The sequence below is a fragment of the Urocitellus parryii genome, chromosome X (assembly GCF_045843805.1).
Source record: "Urocitellus parryii isolate mUroPar1 chromosome X, mUroPar1.hap1, whole genome shotgun sequence".
Taxonomy (NCBI): domain Eukaryota; kingdom Metazoa; phylum Chordata; class Mammalia; order Rodentia; family Sciuridae; genus Urocitellus; species Urocitellus parryii.
Window position 1 is genome coordinate 67922855 of NC_135547.1, and position 13694 is coordinate 67936548.

Genomic DNA, 13694 nt, shown 5'->3' on the forward strand with positions numbered 1-13694 from the left:
ATTTCTGTGTATATCACATATCATTTCATTCAACTGTTATTCATATTCAGGAAACATTTGATATCCATTCTTGATTACAAGCAACAGTCCTAACTTTCAAAATGTTGTTTAACTTTCCTTGTCTTTCATAATGAACATATGGCTTTGCTTAGGACTAGCTGGAGTTTCACATTAAGTATGTCTTGAATGTGTATGGACATGTCTGGTATCTGCCAAGGTAACTAATTTCTGTTGCCCACGGTCATTTGTTTTTCCATGTACAGATTTTCCAGCTGCTGGTTTCCAGCTTTTAGTGATGTTCCATTTTTGCCAACAAAGAAATTACCCCTTGTTTAAGTAGACATTCTGTCCACTGACATAGAAATGGGGTGAGAAGTTAGGTCTGTCACCTCATAGATTAAATATCCCTTCAGATTTAAGAAATTTAACTAGCATTTACCAACACCTGTGTTATAAATGACATACCAGCACCCAGTTGGGACATGAGTCCCAAAACCCTACGTGTACAACAGCTACTCTAAGCAGGTTAACACTGCCGTATAACCTTCTTGGATGTTTTCTGGGAAGCATAGCATGAAGAAAAGTACACACACACACACACACACACACACAGTTGTTTTACTAAGGCATTTTATTTTTAACACTATCCCAATTTCTCTCTCAACACCAACTTTCACAAGTGAAAATGGAAAGTTGGAACATAGTAAAAATAATTGCTATCACTAAGATAATGTATACTATTCAAACACTTTTGTAAGCATTTTATATATGTTCTTACTTAATTCTCCTAACAACCTATGTAGTAGAGATTATTATTATAACTATGTTACAGATGAAGAAACTCAGATATGGAGATGCTGAATCATGTGTCCAAATTCATACAGTAAGCAAATGGTGGGACTAAGATTCCAACCCAGGCAATCTTACTGCAGAGTTTCTTCTCCGTGCTCATCCAAATAAAGACCTCTCCTGCACTTCCTGAAACAGACACATTGAGAAAAGCTCAACAAACAAAGCCAAACAACTTGGGACTAAAAATCAGAAATAAAGTTAAACAAAAATGAAAGGAATAGAGTATACATCAATTGGAAACAGTCTTTTGTGTACACAGACTAAGCATACTGCCGATGCCTATAGAGGGGATAAACCTTCCCAAATAGAAACTGTATCATTAGCAAGTCATCTAGTGGCTTAAAGCTTGAATTTCTGAGAAAATGTAAATCAATCCTATGAGAGATAACCCAGCAAAATTTCCCCCTTAGTTACGTCTTACTGCACATCCACTTATTAGATTCTTTACAGAAAGTCCATCTTGATAGTAGAACAAGAGAATGTGGAGAGTATGAGATCACCGTGAACCTGAAAGTAAAGGCTGGACTGAGCCCCAACTGTGCTGTTTTTACAAGTTGGCCAATAGCCCATGCTGCAAAAAGTGAAGAGATAGAACCTAGTGCATTACAGTTCAGCCGTGAACATCAATCTTTGTTAAAGCAGAGTTTTGGCAAGGAATAAAATAATATGAGGCTAATGAAGGATGTTGAGAAAGATTCAGACATATGCTAGGTCAATTGTCTTTATAGAAACGGTACAAAGTCTCACCTACAGCTGCCCCAAAACCCAAGAGGAAAGGAAATAAATCCATAGCTATAAAAAGAGAGTGAAGTGAGGGCAAGATGTGTAACCAGATTGTAAGTATTTCAGGGGAGTGTGTTTTCTACATTATTCTATCCTTTTTCTTTCTTTTAGCAAAAGAAAAGATGGGTCTATATGTGGAAAAAAGAAAAAAAATTCAGGTTAACTGCCAGGTCACTTACTTGTTCCCCAAAATTCAGGCCAGCAGTTTTTCAGGAAGGATACCCTAGCCTCATTTGTATCAACATCCTTAGTTTAGCACATGAATAGTTACTACAGCTGGAAGGCATTAGTGTTGTCCAAGTCAACAATTTTCCATAAGCCAGAAAGAAAAGAATTTTCAGTGTTTGTTGTGACACATGAAAATTGGAGTCTTAAATCCTGCTTAGAATTAAAGTGACTTAAGATGAGAGGAAATGAGAAGGGGGGAAATTGTTGAAGTGTTATAACAAGGGCAATCATTGCTGGGCTATTTTGGAAACAGAACCAAGCAAAGAACCACTTCAGATTCACAGTAATATACTGCAAAGGGATGTTAGAAAGGCTGTGGCTTTTAAATTAGACCTAAAAGTTTGGTTTTGTTCAGAGAGTACATATTTCATTAGATCTTTGACTTCATTGCTGCCTGCTTTTCTGCTCAGATGCTCACATGCAACAGCACTGCAATTACTCCAGCCAGGGCAAGCCCACTGCTACATTATGGAAGTCAGCCAAATTTGATGTCAGCACTCCCTATTCTCCTCTCTAAGTTCTTTTTCTTCATTTTCACTCTACTTCATTTTCCCTTTCCTTTACTCTACTAGGGCTGAGACTCATTCCTGTTATAACATTACATTGTAAATGCATTTGTTTATTCACAAATTAGTCATCAATGCCTTCAAGGAGAAACCCAGTGCCAGTTAATGGGGAGTATGAAATAATCCAGACCTGGACTTCACTGTTACAAACCATATAATCAATGGCAATTGCATTTTCTTGTTTCTGTCTCTAAAGTACACAAGTATGCATCTATTTGCAGAGGAAAACAAGAAAATAAATATAGGAAGACATGCATTTTCCTCAAATGTTCAGTCTACAGAAATTTGTCTTTGATCATACCATATTATGACCTGAGATTAATATCATCTTAGCTAGCCATGTGTCTTTATTCATTCTGTAAGCAAAACAAGTTGGAACTCATGTTCATACATGTTCTGAATAACCCTCCAAACACAGAGAAATTTAAACAGAATCTTTTTTACAAAGAAAAACCTCAAGAGAGATATACTACAGCAGGGTATTGGTATGGTTGTCTGCAATGATGAAGAATAAAATAATTGATGGAAATCTGCTATTATGGTATGATTTCCACATTTCACCTGGATCACTACAGAAAAGGGAAATATAACAAGTCAAATTTAAATTTGCTGTTCTTTACACATCTTATTATGGATGGAAAAGGAAGAAAGGTCAAATCAAACATTTTAATTTTATATTTTTCAGGCCCTGTTCAAAGATTTTCTGAAGTATATTTAATGAAAGAATGTGGAATGATTTTTAATTATATTCTGCGGAGTGGAAGGATTACTTCGGATAAGCCTAGCTCTGATCAGAGCAAATGTGAGAATTTTAAATACTTTCTCTGTTCAGTAGGAAATGGCAAAATAAAACTTAAAATTTATTTTGTTCATGACACATGAAATCATTCAGCAAAAATTTACTGAACATGTACTGTGTGCCAAGTGTAGAATTAAACCAAGTTTCAAACAAGGACACAAGTCAGACTCTAAATGCTGGTGTTTTACCAATATTTCACTGTAGTTTTGTTAAAGCAAAACGCCTCTCCCATCTCAGCACTCAGCTTACACCTCTCTTGTTGCATTTCCTTCATTATTCCTTAAAATATAGTGATTCATGAAAATTTCACTATAAGGAGGCTAAAAGAGTAAACATGTCAGAAGCAGTAGCACCAAAGACCTACTAATAATAATAAAAATAGCTCAAATTTATTGAGCATTTGATACAAGGCAGGCACAGTGATAAGTGCTTTATGTGCATTTATCTCAATGTTACAAAATTATTATGAGGAAGATGATGTTACTATCCCATTTTCAGGATAAAAACACCAAGTCACAGAATGGATAAGTAAAAATAACAGTGGCTAAGTCAGGATTTGAACCTAGACAATCTGGCCCCCAGCCTGCAGTTGTAATCACCAAGCCTTATTATGCTTCAAAATAGAAAAAAAGATAAACAAATTATATCAGTGTTAAAAAGACTAATAAAAATTATCTACTCTCTCTTCTCTCTGATTTCCAAATCAAGAGAAATCAACTGGAGTGCTACCTCCTGCACTCAGTCCCAGCAAGCAGTCATTGTTTCCTTTTCTGGATTTTCCCATTGTCCCATGTATGGATCTCTCTTTACACTTGCAACCTGGAATATAGTACTCTATGAAACATGGGCCAAGATCTCATATAACAGTGGTATCATCTCTCAAGACCATATATGTCTTTGCATCCCACACAATGCCATACATATAGTATAAACTTAATATTTCTAAAAACCATTCAAATCTCCTTAAATTTCTGTATGTAACTAAGTATTTGCTTAGAACTGTAAAAGCATATTAGCTATTCTACACTAGACAGATTAAGGATCCTAAAACAATGAAATCTGGATAGATTTCTCATCCCTATCTCCCAATCTGAGAAAACTTTAATAATAACAGCAAAATCAGCCATTCTAATTCTAGTACTTACCATGCATTTTAATCTTTAATTTTTCAAGCACTTAAAATTTATCACTTTGTTTAATCTTTATTACAACTCTATGAAGTAATTTTTTTTCCAGTTTACAGGTAAGGAAAATTAGACCCAAAAAGGCTAAATTACTTATTTAAAGTCACTCAGATAGTAACTGGCAAAGCTAGTATTAAACCAAGTTCTTTTTATTCTAAAGCCTGCACCTTTTCTAGTTCATCTGTCACTCAACAGACTCATGTGGTTCTTATTTCTATGCTGCCATACACTACTCATACACAGATTTTGTAGACACACTATGAGATTTTTGTGAATTTCTCTAATGTGGAGGCAACATGGTTGTAATTAAGAGCTCAGACACTGGCAATCACACAAACCTGGGTTTGAATACCATGTCTACCACTAACAAGCTAGATATCTTTGGGCAAGTTAATTATCTTCTCTGAGTTTCAATTTCCTCTGTTAAAGAGGATGAAAACTCGTATCTCACAGTTATTGTGAGGAAAAATGTGTCGAAATATATAGAAAGCCTTGGAAGTACTCAGCAAAGAGTACTTGTCTTTGCTACCCCAGCAACAGCCCTGCCTGTTTTTCATAATTATGCCAAGTGTTGATATGCTGTCATTGTTGGTTTTTTTTCTTTTTTCAATAACAAGGAGGTGAAAGAGTACTGGTAATTGTCAATTCTTTCAAGCTAATGGCAAAAAAAAAAAAAGAAAAGAAAAAAAGATAATCAACGCTGGTAAATGGGAAAGTAGAGACACTATTGAGGTAATTTCCCACCAGGAAGCAGAAAGAACAAAGGTCACTTCTAAATCAACCTACATGCCATAGCTGGTAAAAGAAGCCAGAAATTACATTATAAACCTATACTCACACTATACTCAGGTCCAGTTTAAAAAAAAAAAAAAAACGGAATGTTTTTAGGGAGTGCTTCAGATTTCCCTAGTTCAAATTGAATTTGAATTGAGACAGGGGCCTTGACATCTTCAAAAAGAAATGCAGCTTTTCTCTCTACTGAAGGGGGAAAAAAGTCTGGGTCCTAGGAAGCTTACTTCCTTGGAATTTAATTATGTATGGTATTCCTAATTGGTTTACAAAACCAATGCAAATGGAACAAATACAAATAGGAGCATGGCATCACAATAGTCCCTGCTCACTGATTTTAACCCATTTATAGCACTGTGCTCAGAAGAAATTTTGGCTCACTCTTTACAGCCACTCCCTGCTATCTTGAATTCCAAGTCAAGAGACAATTTAAGGACTAGCTTTACTCAAAGTAGGATTTGCTGATCAAAGTCATTTCTAGGTAGGAATTGTAAAATCTACATATATGACAAAAATCTAAAGCTGACCAAGTGGGACCACTTTGGGTTTTAAGAACTGTTTAACTTGTCAGACAAACTACACCCTCAAGCAAATAGTTTTCCCATTTGGTGCCCCAGCATTGAGGAAGTTGGAGATACTCTCCAGAGGCCCTTTGAGTTTCAAAAGTTTCCATTCTAAGGTGATGGGAAAGCTGCATTCTGTTTAGTGTCTGCACAAGCTGTAAGGCATGTTGTGGAGTTTAAGGGAATAACAACTGGTCTTCATCCTTTACAATATCCCTTCATGCTAGTAAAATATGTCTTCATGGTTAATTCTATTGACATAGAGAAAGGCCAGAAATCTTCAAATTTCATCAGTTCCATAGCAAACCTAATTTTGCCCATACAGGTATAATTGCTTAATATCAGGGATGCATGCAAATGATTCAAGTAATCATTTGTTATGATTTGTATTTTATCAAATATATTGGTTGAAAATGAAGCAATGACACAGTGAATGAAATTTAATTTTAACAAGGTGCATGCACTATCATGAGAACAAGAATTAGAAGGTCATATTTCAATATATAGCTATTGTTCCTATCTCTATGAGGCAAGTTATCAAAATAAGTATTCTATTTTCTCAGGGTGCCAAATATTTTCATTACTTCAAACAAAAGTAAATTCGCCCAAGGGTTGATGTTTTTTTAAAGTTACCATTGCACATATAATTGGGTGAAAATATTGCCAAAAATCAGCTTGTGCATTTAAACTTATAGTATCCTTTGTGAAAATTAAGAGAATTTTTACTCTAATAAAATTTAAAACATGTCATTAAGGAAATAATAGATGACATAAAACAGGGAGAAGTTAATCTATAAGAGAATCAGGGTCAAAAAGATCTTGACAGAAACACTGAATAAATTCTAATGAAAAGAATCAAATCAGAATAAATGTAAAACCCTGCACACAGATACAAAGAGTCCTCTGTACAGAGCAGGATCAAGGAAGGCTTGATTTAGCAGTGGGTAAAAAAAGACTTGATATTTCAGTAGCTGGAAGATCAATATGATTTAACAGATCCCCTCCCACAAAAATGAGTGAGATCTTCATACAGATTTGAAGAATTTCAATAAATAAAACTATATTTGATGGGGAATCCACTGCTTGACATATCATACACACACATGCATCTGTGTTCACACACACACATACAAAAGTAAGGAAACTTAAAAGCTCACTGGATCTAGTTTTGCCTACTTGTTCACTGTTATCTCATGTGACATATCCACAGAGATCCTTCACTCAAAATATATTGACCAACTAACAATTGCCCCAAATGTTTTTTGTTTTCCCACCATCATTCCCAATTCTGATTTTTGCTAGCACATCACCTTTTGTAAATATTTTCTAACATTTCCCTCCATGCTTCAGGCTGAGATTGTGACCTGTCAGCACCCTAAGTTTACCTCCACTATAACACTTATTAAACTGTTATTGGATTTTTTTCTTTCTTACCTAGAGCTCTTTCAGAGCAGGCATCATGTCCTATTCATCTTACTATCTGCTGCATCTAGTACAGTGACTGATACATAGCAGGTGCTAGACAAAATACTTTTGTAAACATTTAAATTATAAATGAACAGATAAAAGAAATTGAGCTGTTCCACCTAAGAATTTCCCTAGAAGAATTGCAGGGGCTGAAACACAGTAGCTACCTTTAAGTATTTCAGCCTGTCATGGGAAAAGGAACTGAACTTATTTCCTTCAGCTATTGAGAACAAATAAGAACCAGTATGTAAAAGTTATAAAAAGATATGGAGTGCTAACCTCCATATACACATTTTCCAACAAAAATAGAATGTTTCCTTAGATTATAATAAGTTTTCCATCCATAGAAGGGAACAAGCACAGAGTGGACTTTTAAAGGGCATGGGAGAATATATTCAAGTATTATGCAGAGTTAAGAGTTTAACTTCCTCTAGCTTCTATAACTCTGGATTTTTAGAGCTCTAGACTAAGGATCAAATCAATTGGATTCTGGTTCTGATTCTGCTAGCTGGATGATCTTGTTAAAATTTTTAACACAGATTCCTTATCTGTTAAATGATAGGGTTGGGCTAGAATGTTTCCTCCACTTTAAAAAGTTATGGAGTAAATAATACTTTACAGTTATACAGAATTTATACTTTATAGAATATATTCCCATTTTCTCTCATTTGATCCTTGTAATATCCCTGAGGGTTGGTGGGAAGGTGTTGCTAGTCCAATTGACAAATTAGAAAAATATGGCCCAGAAAAATTAGGTGATTCGCCCAAGATTGAATTTTTTCCAAAACAGCACAATGAATTTTAAATTGAGGCTTTATGGTCAGTTTAATAATCTTCTTTTTGAAATTCAGACATCCATTCTAACATCCGTGGAAGGAAACCAAATCCACAATGGCATGTTTTCATTTACCATTAGCAAAAATAATTATGAAATTCCTGGACAAATTCAGGCATGCCTTTATGAGTACAAACTTCTGAAGCTAGTTGAAACGTCCCACCCAAACCACATAGTCCCAGCCTGTTATCTCATTGAGCAAATAAAAACTTGAATAAAAGGAGGTTAAAAACCTAAATGAAAGCAAGAAAAGAAATGGGGTTAAGCCTGTTGCTCAAGACCTGGCCAGGAATCAATATTAGAACTAGTATTTAGGAGTTGTAGCCCAACTCCTACATATTTGACAAAATCCATCATTTATTTCCAACCTATGTCAAAGCACTTGGCTACAGGGAGTTATTTCAGTTTTAAACTTATAGTGTCTTTGAACCATGATAGCAATTCAGAGCTTAAAGAAGTTCATTAGTCTATCTATGGAAAATCCCACTTGTTTTCTCTATAGTGAGAACTCCAGGTAAAGCACAGTGATAACTGTGAGTACAGGGCAAAGAAAAGCACTACCCCAAATCATTTGTTGTTCATTGAACATGTGAATCAATTCATTTTCTTCCAAAAACAGCAGAGCATTTTTGGTCTTCTATAACTATTGAAAATCATAGTTACTATCAAAACTGAATCAATAGAAGTTCATGGTGTTTCTCCAACTGTTTTATTTCACAAGGAATATTTAGTGTGCTGCCAATGTTTCCCTTTGAGGGTCAGTGAAAATTTGTTCTCATTTTGCTTCTTCTGAATATTGAAAAGTGAGCTCCAATGCTACAGCATTTGTCCGGAGGCTATGTTACTGTGACAGGAAACTGGGCATTTTCTCAGGTGATGGAATACCTTCTCTGAGGATATATGCATATCCGTGTTTATAGCAGCACAATTCACAATAGCCAAAACTATGGAACCAGACTTGGTGTCCATCAATGGATAAATGGATAAAGAAAATGTGGTACAGATACACAATGGAATTTTATTCAGCCATAAAGAAGAATGAAATTATGGCATATGCAGGAAAAAATGGATGAAAGTTGAGAATATTATGTTAAGAGAAGTCAGACTCAGAAGATCAAGGGCCATATGTTTTCTCTCATATGTGGAAGCTAGAGAGGAAAAGGAAATAAAAAGGTGGGGGGAATCTTATGAAAATCGAAGGGAGATCATTAGAATAGAGGAAAGGGACCAAGAAGAAAGAGGAGGGGAGGGAAGGGAAAAGGAGAAATACTGAGGAATAATACTGTCCAAATTATATTACATATCTATACAATGATTTTCTTTTTACTTTTTTCTTTTTTTTGAGAGAGAGAATTTTTTAATATATATATTTTAGTTTTTGGTAATTTCTTTAAAAAAGAAACAATGTTTAGGGTATGCCATCAATTGATGATAACAAAGCTCCTCTGGAGTTATCTTATTAACATTCTATTAAAAATATACGTAACTCACAAGAGTCTAAGTAGTTTCTGAATCTTCAAATAGTGCTGTTTCTTGTGACAGCTCCTCCATCAAAGTCAAAAGACAATTGTAATCTACTTTCCAATAAATTCTTCCTTTTGTCATAGTGAATGATTTAGTTTGCTCCTTTGGAAGGGTAACCAATGGGAAAGAGCTATTAGAAAACAGGACAGCTAAAATTCACAAACTTATGCAAATCATTCTAGTTCTGGGAATGGCTCAGATAATGAATCTCCCATCTTGATACATGTAAAATGCAGTAAAAAAATGGCTTCAAAGAAGGGGCCTCTTTGGCTGATTGGCATTACAGTTTTTATAAATATTTTTGCTTCCATCAAGTACAGAAGAAAGTTCAAAGATCTAAAATCTGAACTAATTTAGACTGGTAAATCTTTGAAGTTGCCCAGCAAAAGCTATAGAGATAGATATGGTAAAAATTCCTATTCTGTTCATTGCCAAACCTAACCCAAAACTCAAGATCTGTGTAAAGAATGAGGTCATTTCACGCTGTAACTCAATCCCAGACAAATCTGGCATTCACTTGCAAAGCTCGACTATCATTGGCTTTTTACAATCCCCACTCACATGGTTCCATTTATGCTGCTTTTGCTTGTTGTGTCATGTTTGTTTTGCATGTGATCCTCTGAAGAATTTTCTTAAAGTGAACAAAACAGAACAAGATTGAGAAAAGACTTTTACATATCAAATGAAAATTCTTCTTCATAAAGAATGAAGTGAATATTATTCAATTTTTTAAGAACTTGAAAATTCAAATTCTTCTTAGTATGAGATGGTCACAAATTATCAACTCAGTTTTAACCATTTATTCAATATAAATCCCTTGATGTAGCTAGGCACAATGGCTCATGCCTGCAATCCTAGCAGCTTGAGAGGCTGAGGCAGGAGGATCGTGAGTTCAAAGCCAGCCTCAGCAAAAGCGAGGTGCAAAGCAACTCAGTGAGACCCTGTCTCTAAATAAAATACAAAATAGGGCTGGGATGTGGCTCAGTAGTCAAGTGCTCTGAGTTCAAACTCTGGTACCCCTCAAAAAAAATCCCTTGATGTCTAGGTGCCCTTGAAGTTGTTGGAATTTAATAAACTATGCTTTTGTAACTTTTTAGTTCATATTTTCATGAAATATTTAACAATAGCTTTGCTATAACTACCAAAGTTTTCCACTATGACCCCATTTTAATGAATAAGATATTTTGCAGTATATGTTTTTCATATACAAGTAGTGTTCCTCCATAATTACACAGGAATTGTCCTTTGAATTCATTTTTATGAGGGAAAACTTTATTTGCGTGGAAAAATCTGTAAATTTTATTGTTCAAGGAGCTTTGGACATCATCCTGCATTAAGAATGAAAGAGACCCTAACTATAAAGTTCAACCATCTCATTGCACTTACGAGGGAAGTGAGGCCCAAGAAGGGAAAGCATACGCACATATAATGAAGGGATAAAATACTGAATGCTTAAAAAAGGTTCAATGAATGAATGGATAAATTGAATTATGGATAGATGTACAGGTGGACAGGTAGTGGATGAGTGTGTGAACTGGTTGATTCAAGGATAATATTGGTGGCAGAGTCAGGGATGGAAACTGATTATCCTGGAACTCAATTTCACTTCCTCTATAAAATTCTGCCTCTCTGAGCAAAATTTAAGAATCATATTTAGGTAAATTTTAAATGGATCTGCCAAGATGATCTACCAGAAAACATGTAAGCTTTAAAGCTAGACAGACCTGTGTTTGAATCTCAGGTCTGAGATTCTCAGGTCTGATAATTTTGTGGCCTTCAGAAAGTTAGTTAATTGGGCAAGTTCCATTTTTTAACCTGAAAAGTATGGATTATGAAATCAAAATGAAATTAAATAAAATATCTGTGTAAGGCAACAGGCAAGTACATCAGACCCAGTAGATCTCAATAAATGTTCATGTCTATCCTCTGTGACATTTTGATTTTAATTTATTTTTATTGGTTCTTTTTACTTATATATAACAATAGAATATACTATGATATAATTAAAATCATGGAATAAAATTTGTCCTAATTCAGTCCCTATTATTTCTCCTTTCCTTTCCTTCCTCCACCCCCATTCCCTTCCCTCTACTGATCTTTCTGCTATTCACTCATAATTCAAAAAATTTTTTAATTAGTGTCTTTTGAATGCACATTATAGTTAGATTCACTGTAGTATATTCATATATTTACATAGGAAAGTTAGGTCACATTCATTCAGGAATTTAATTTATAACCTATGAAAATGTTGATGTTATCTCATCTAAATACCATGAAACTTTTTTTACATATGTGGCTCAAATACAGCGTTTCTCAAAGTCTGGTGCCTCAGATCAGCAACGTCAGTCTCACAAGGGAACCTGATAGACATGCCAATTGTTAGGCCCCGCACTAGGTCTACAAGGTCAGAATCTCTTCGGGTGGGGCCCAGAAATTCTTACTATAAAAAATGTTCCCAGTGATTCTGAAATATATTAAAGATTGAGAACCACTAATCAATAGGCATGAAGACCTTTGACTGTTTTTTCTTGAGGTCTTCCCTCAAGATAAAACTTGAGATATTTGATAAAACTTCATATCTATTTGTCATATTGTCAATCCTTAATCCAGGAAGCAACATTAAGTGACCATGGAGATTTAGTTACAGATTTCTAGCAAAACATAAAGAAGTTTACCTGGTTAAAACATTATAAGAATGTCATTCACTGGTAGTGACCCCTCTAAACTGTCTCAACAGTTTTGTGAAGAAGTCATTGTGCATCTTTGATAAAAACCAAAACCTGTGTATTTCTTTAAATTTTACTTTAAATTATAAAATATTCTTTATAATAGTAAAAAAAGACTAGTCAATACTCATATTGGTAATTCAGTCTTGCTTGATTGGATTTTGCTTTATTTAGAGATAGCAAAGTTGATAAGGAGCACATGAACTCAAGGTCATTTGATATGTTTGAAGACAGCCTAGTAGGTTGACCCATAAATCCTTAGTCAGGCAACACTCTGAATGATAGACATAACAACTACAAAGAAATAAACATTTTCTGAAGATGAAACTGACTTTGTAAACTTAAAACTTTAGAGTAATGACAATGCTCTTCCTCCTTTTTGTCAGATTTTGACTCAGGAGCTGGAGATCTAAAGGGTTCAATGATCGTTATAAGATAGAAGATGTAGCTACTAATGATAGTTATAAGATAGAAGATGTAACTACTAAAATGTTTTCAGGAAGCCCATGATGTCAGCAAAAAGTCCTTCATTAGAATCAAAAGAGCCTCAGACCGAAAAATATATGACAAAATTGAAAGAAGAGACAATTCCACAGTAATTGTTGAAGACCCCAGTACCCATCTCAATGGTGAGTCTAATGACCTACCTTCAATAAAGAAACAGTGGGTGGGGGCTGGGGTTATGGTTCAGCAGTAGAGCACTCGCCTCATACATGCAAGGTCCTGGGTTCGATCCTCAGCACCACATAAAAATAAATAAATAAATAAAAGTTATTGTGTACGACTACAAAAAAAAAAAAAAAATATATATATATATATATATATATATATATATATATATATATATATTAAAAAAGAAACAATGGGCTGGGTTTTTGGCTCAGTGGTAGAGTGCTTGCTTCACACACATGAGGCCCTGGGTTTGATCCTCAGCACCACATAAAAATAAATAAATGAAAATAAAAATATTGTGTTCATCTATAACTAAAAAATGTTTTTTAAATTAAAAAACAGTGGCTTAATATCAACAATAGAAGACTTGAACAATATTATTAATCAACTAGATCTAAGACATCTGTAGAACGCTACCCAACAGTAGGCAGAAAAAGAGACTCAGCTATATTGAAGTTCAGTACAATTGTAATTATACCCTGAATATTATTATTATTTCAGCTGCAGCTGCCATAGACCAATTCATCTGGGCCCTAAAACTAAAACAACTGAAGCTTCATATCAGTTGTGAGAGGTAAATTCGTTTTGCTTTTTAATTATATTTCCAGAATGTTTCTATCATGCTAAAATCTAAGCTCTTCCAAGGCAAAAGGTAAAATCCAGCAAACTTTTCAAGGAATTATTAACCATGCATACAATAGATGGC

The 13694-nt window shown here is 34.7% G+C and overlaps 1 long non-coding RNA gene across 1 annotated transcript; it reads right to left on the bottom strand.

Moving 5' to 3' along the window:
* Nucleotides 1-661: 661 nt before the first annotated feature.
* On the bottom strand, nt 662-13047 carry LOC113197805 (uncharacterized). The gene is made up of 3 exons (XR_003302753.2): nt 12964-13047; nt 10152-10221; nt 662-978 (listed from the first exon to the last, which is right to left on the bottom strand). It is a non-coding gene; the product is annotated as an uncharacterized LOC113197805 (long non-coding RNA).
* Between the last annotated feature and the right edge of the window lie 647 nt (nt 13048-13694).